Raw genomic sequence first — 5,669 nt, 5'->3', positions numbered from 1 at the left:
TCATAGCTCACTGCAGCCTCCATCCCCTGGGCTCAAGAGATCCTCCTGCCTAGCCTCTGGGGTATCTGGGACTATAGGTATGTGCCACCACACCAAGCTAATTTTTTTTTCATTTTTTGTAGAGACGAAGTCTGCCATGTTGCCCAGGCTGGTCTCCAACTCCTGGTCTGAAGCCGTCCTACTGCCTGGCCTCCCAAAGTGCTGGGATTACAGGTGTGAGTACAGTTCCCAGCTGCTGTGTTGCTTCTGGAGAGGGCAGTCATTTGATGATATCTGTATCTGCTGCCTCTCTCTTTTGGCAGAACTTCCCTCTATGTATGCATAAAAGAGTTTTTCCCTCTTACCAGTAAATTGGTAGGATATAGCTTCCTTTGCTGTTGTCATTCCTCTAAAGGGGTGAGTATTTAGTCTGGGGGACTTTCCCTGCCTGGGGGACAACGGATTCTGCAAAGCACACTAGTGGCCAGCAGCTCGGGGTGTGCCGCAAATGCGCATGGCTGTTCCATTTGTACGAGGAGGATCTGTAATCCCTGCATCTGCTGGCCTGCTCAGTACAGAGCCCTGTGGAACCTGGGTGCTCACCCTAGACCTGCTCACAGGGATCCCCCAGATGCCCTGGTGGCTCAGGCAAGGGCCTTCTAGTATAGAATCCTGTCATTCATCCTGGTGAGGAATGAAGCTCTGGGGCAGTCGGGGCCTGCAAAGGCAGTGCCCCCCCCCACCATGTTCTTAGTGACCTACAAATGAGACGAAAGTCCATAAATGTCCCTAAACCATTTATTTTAAGTGTACATTGCAGTGGCATTGAGTACATTCACAATGTCGTACAACCAGCGCCACTATTTCCAAAACATTTTTCATCACCTCAAACTGAAACTCTGTACCCGGTAATCAATAGCTCCCCGTTCTCCCCTCTCCCCACCGCCTGCCAACCTCGATTCTAGTTTCCATCTCAATCAATTTGACTAATCTAGGTACCTCATATAAGTGGTTTTATACAATATTTGTCCTTTTGTACGTGGCTTATTTCACTTGGCATGTTTTATATGCGCCATATTGTAGCATATATAAGAACCTGATTCCTTTTTATGACCGAATAGTAGTCCATTGTGTGTACATACCACATTTTGTTTATTTATCTGCCGACAGACACTTCGGTTGTTTACACTTTTTTTTAGCTATTGTGAATAATGCTGCAATTAATATTGGCATACTAGCCTCTGGTGGAGTCCTTGCTTTCTTTGGGGTATAAACATAAAAGTGGAATTGCTGGGTCATAGTGCGATTCCCTGTTTAGCTATTTAAGGCAACATTAAACTGTTTCCAAAACAGCTGCAGCATTTTCCATTCTCACCGGCAGTGTCTGGAGTTTCCAGTTTTTCCACATCCTCATCCACACTAATGATCTTTCGTTTTATTTGTTTGTATTGTCGCCATCCTAGTGGGAGTCAAGTGGAGTCTCACTGTGGTTTTGATTTGCCTGTCTCTAATGACCAATGACATTGAGCGTCTTTTCATGTGCTTATTGGCCAGTTGTTTATCTCCAACTGCTCCTGATACTCCTGTGTGTGTATTCAAAGATAAGCTGTGCCTGAATGTGCCTGAATGTCCCGTCTCACACTCAGCTTCCAACTGCAACAAAGCTCCAACTCCTGCTGCTCGCAACCCTGCTTTGAGGTGGCCTGGGATGACTGGCTCCGTCACTTAACCCTTTGGCTGTTTTCAAAGTAGGTGAAAGGAATCCGAGCAGAGCAGGGTTATGGGAAGACCTGAGAACAGGCACTAACATTCGGTTAGTTTTTCGGCAGAGACTTCTTTTTTTGCACAAACCATGGTGCTTGTGGCAGAAGGAACTTCAGTGGGTGGGAACAGACTCATGCCTGGTGCCACTTAGCACCTGCATGGAAAAGGGTCTCCTGTGGGCAGAGGAAACCCCCAGACAGGGCACACATAGCTCAAGCTGGCTGATGGCTCAATAGGGTGCAGCTGCCTCTGCCTTTTCCAGACCAGCCTTGACCCCTGCCTGCCCAAAGAAACAACTGTTTCCATTTTGACCATCTTGCTTGGAGACACCTGACCAGCAGCCTACCACCAAAATCACAAAATAACCATGGCATCATTTTTCTCATGGACAGATGCTGAGATGCAGTGAGCCACCCTTAGTGCTCTGCCCTGAATGCTTCCGTCGGTCTGCTGAGTCACACTGCAGGTGAGTGCACCCATTCCTGTGCGTGAACTCCGGCCATTTGCTGCCTGTGGTTCCCCCATGAGTCAGTGGCATTGTGCTTTACTCTGAGCAGAAGTAATGGAGAGACAGGAGGTCACAGGTCATGTGCTGAGAGGTGAGTTTGCAATTCTTGAAGAGTTTATTTTGAATAAGCTGAGTCATGATTACTTCAAGGACTATGCTCAGCTGTAGACGCCAACTGCAAAACCAAAGCCTGGGGCATTTTGTCTGTTGAAACTCTGAAAGTTTCCATAAGACGTTATTTCAAGCAGAACTAGATAAGTTTTTTCCTGATGAAACTTGCAATTTTCTATAAAATTTTTAAAAATCAAAATGTAAAAAAATTAATGCCTTCCTCATTCTAAAGTAACAAAGAGTGTCTCATACATTTAAACGTTCAAATCAGCTTTGAAATTCAGTCTGCTGTAAATTCAGTACAAAAATGGGGAGGATACAGAAGAATGAGGAAGACCCAGGGAGAGGGAATTCACAATTCGCTCAAAATGTGATCAAGGGAGCTATTCTTTTAAACATTTACAACAGCTTTGACACTTCTTTGGTTTTTGGATAGAGCGTCTTCTTGAAATCTCTGAGTCAAAGTTGATATCTTTTAAGATGCTTTTCTGTGCCCTAAAGTGTCTTTGCCTTTTCAGGGATAGGCCATTGGTTCCTCTTGGGTGTCCTGAGCCATGTCGAGTCCTCCTGGATCATAGGAGGCTGGGTTGTCCTGTCCTGCTGGGAGTGAAGGACTGTGGTTGAATGAAGGCTTGGTGGAGGCAGCTGCCTGGCTCTCCTGTGCGCTCCGCCGATGGAGCAGGGAGCCTTGCTGCTCTGGAGATACGAGCTTGGGGAGGAATGGGGGCTGAGCTCCCTCCACAGCTACCCAATGTCTGAGCAGGAGGGCCCTGCTTAGGGATGCCAAGACCCTCCTAGCAGGTTCCCTCCTAGCACAGCAAGGGTAAGCTGCACCAGCAGGTGGAGAAGTTGGGGAACAGAGAAGTAGCAGCCCCTCAGCCAGGAGGGCACCTCAGCATGAGAGCCTCAAGAAGCCTTGTGGGCAGCGGCCATGATTCAGGACCTCCTCCCCTCCCTGTCCACAGCATGGACCTTCTCCCTTTGTCTTCCAGCAACTGTCAGACCCTTGGTCTGTTAATGTCTGTCTTTTTTCCTCCCCACAAGCTTTTAAGACTATGCTACATGTGTGGTGGGTTTGTTGGAAGGACAGAGGAAGGCGCAGGAGTGAGAAGCGTTTGTAGCTCCCACCAGTCTCACCTCCACCCAGGTCTATCTTCCCAGCAAAACCCTACACAGTCCCCTGTAGAACAACTTCCCCCACACTCTCACCTTCCTGCACTCTGCCAGTCTGCCATGTTAACTTTGAACAGCCCTAGACAACCTTCATCATGAAAGCCAGCTCCCAAGGCTGGCCACTTGAACAGCTTTCCACATCTCCCCATGGGGTCCTCTAAAATAAAAACCATTAGCCCCCGGGGTATCATTTTTTATTTTACAAGACCCCATGCAATGGCATGAAGCCAGACAGCAGAATAAAAGCAGAACTCCTCCTCACAGCCTTGGCCGTGCCTCCTTTACCTTTTGCCCTGCCCTCTGTCCTCCCAGCTTTCCATGCCTTTCTTCCTTCTTCCCCTTCCCTCCTTCCCTTCCTCCTTCCCTGTCCATTCTCCCACCCCGTCTTTCTTTCCTCCGAGCACAACTTTTCCAGTCTTGTTCCACCCTAGGCCCCTGAGCCTAGAGAGGCCAGAGCTGCAGTCCTGATGCTTCTTCTTCCCAGGCCAAGGGATGTGTTCCTGCCTTTGGTGGACTGCTCCGCCTATGCTGACCGTTAAAGTCTCCCTCCTTCAGCCAGTCCAGACCAGAGAGCACACCTGAATCTTCCGGCCTCTTCATGTGTGTCCCTAAGGAGAAGCTTGTGCCCTGTCTCTGAGGCAAGACATAGCCGACGATGAACTGACGGTGGTAGCCCCGACCTCCACTTGTAATCCCTGCCGGCCTCTCCCCAGCTCCCCACCAGCCTCATTCTGTACAACATCCTCTGGCCAAGGTTACAGCTTCTTCTCCCTGGAGCCCCTCGGACAAGCACAGCTGCCTGGGCCCCTCCCCTGCATCACTGGAATGCCTGAGGCTGCCAGACGAGGTGGCCTCCTTCCCAACACAAGGATGCTCCCCTGGGGTGTTCTGTCGTATAAATTCCTCCAATAATTTATTTCCAGAAAAAATAAATTCCCCTAAGAATTGGTATATTTTCTTTTATTAGATAATAAGAGCTGCACAGCACACTGCTTTCTTTTTTTTTGCTTTTCTTACCAGGAAGCTCAGGGCTGCACCAGTGCTGATTGTGGATATATTCATCAGCTCTCTTTTCTATTCTTTCTCTTTCTCCTCCTATTTGTCCATTTCATTCTTGGGTGTGTACCCATGTGTACTTATGGAGAGCTCAGTTCAAGTAACTGTGTGGGAAGGCTAGCCGGGCCTGTGTCTGTGGTCTTGACATAGAGCCCTTGTCCTTCCTCCTGCCTCTCCTGGCATTCACACCTGCTTCAGAGTCTTCTCCACACATGGAATTTGGGGTTCTGCACCCCCACTCCAGCCCGGGGGATCACCAAGTGGTCCAGAGCAGTCCTTGGACCCCTCTGCCCCATGAAAGGCGAGTTTTCAAAAGAGAAAGAAGTTACCTTATGTGGCAGATCAGGCCTGAATGCCTGCAGCCTCCTGCCTAAAGGACCAAGTTTCTACCTCCTTCCCATCAGCTCCCGCTTCTCAAAAGACTGAGTTTCTACCCTCAGTTCCCATCTTTCCTCACTCTACCACACAGGAGGGAGGAGAAAAAGATGGAATTTGGGTTTCACAGGTGGGAAGAGGAACTTGGTAATGAGGGAGGTTGGAAATTGTCAAGTCAGTGTCCATGAGCACAGCTACCCCAGAGGAAGTTCTTGTTCCATCTCTGGAAGAGTCTTCAGCCCAGTGGGCGGAGATGGAGTTTCCAATGAATGATGAGATTCCCCTCATTGTACCCTGGTGCCAAGGGTTTGAAGGGCCTTCTCAACAGGCCCTCCATAAACAAGACAGAAACTTGCAGTTTCTTTCTTTGAGCGGCAGCTCAGCTTTTTGCAAAATCCCACCAATGATCAAAGGGCTCTTTTTGCCTTGGGGAGAAAAGATGCTTTCTGTAAGCTTTAAATATTCAGCAGGACTTCACGAAATTACAGTTGAAGCTTCATCTTAAATGGCAACTTGTGTCTGGACATTAAAATCACCCCATCTTGGCCAGGCGCAGTGGCTCACGCTTGTAATCCCAGCACTTTGGGAAGCCAAGGCAGGTGGACACCTGAGGTCAGGTGTTCGAGACCAGCCTCGCCAACATGGTGAAACCCCCATCTCTACTAAAAATGCAAAGATTAGCTGGGTGTGGTGGTGTGCCCCT

General features: G+C 48.8%; 1 long non-coding RNA gene across 1 annotated transcript; it reads left to right on the top strand.

Annotated features, from left to right (window-relative positions):
* The first annotated feature begins 1,590 nt into the window (after positions 1-1,590).
* On the top strand, positions 1,591-4,771 carry LOC108318655. Its single transcript, XR_001831221.2, has 3 exons — positions 1,591-1,727; positions 2,136-2,209; positions 4,020-4,771. It is a non-coding gene; the product is annotated as an uncharacterized LOC108318655 (long non-coding RNA).
* The last annotated feature ends 898 nt before the right edge of the window (positions 4,772-5,669 follow it).

The sequence above is a fragment of the Cebus imitator genome, unplaced genomic scaffold (assembly GCF_001604975.1).
Source record: "Cebus imitator isolate Cc_AM_T3 unplaced genomic scaffold, Cebus_imitator-1.0 Scaffold222, whole genome shotgun sequence".
Lineage (NCBI taxonomy): Eukaryota > Metazoa > Chordata > Mammalia > Primates > Cebidae > Cebus > Cebus imitator.
Note: the sequence above shows the minus strand (reverse complement) of the source record. Positions and strands in the feature narration are given on the sequence as shown.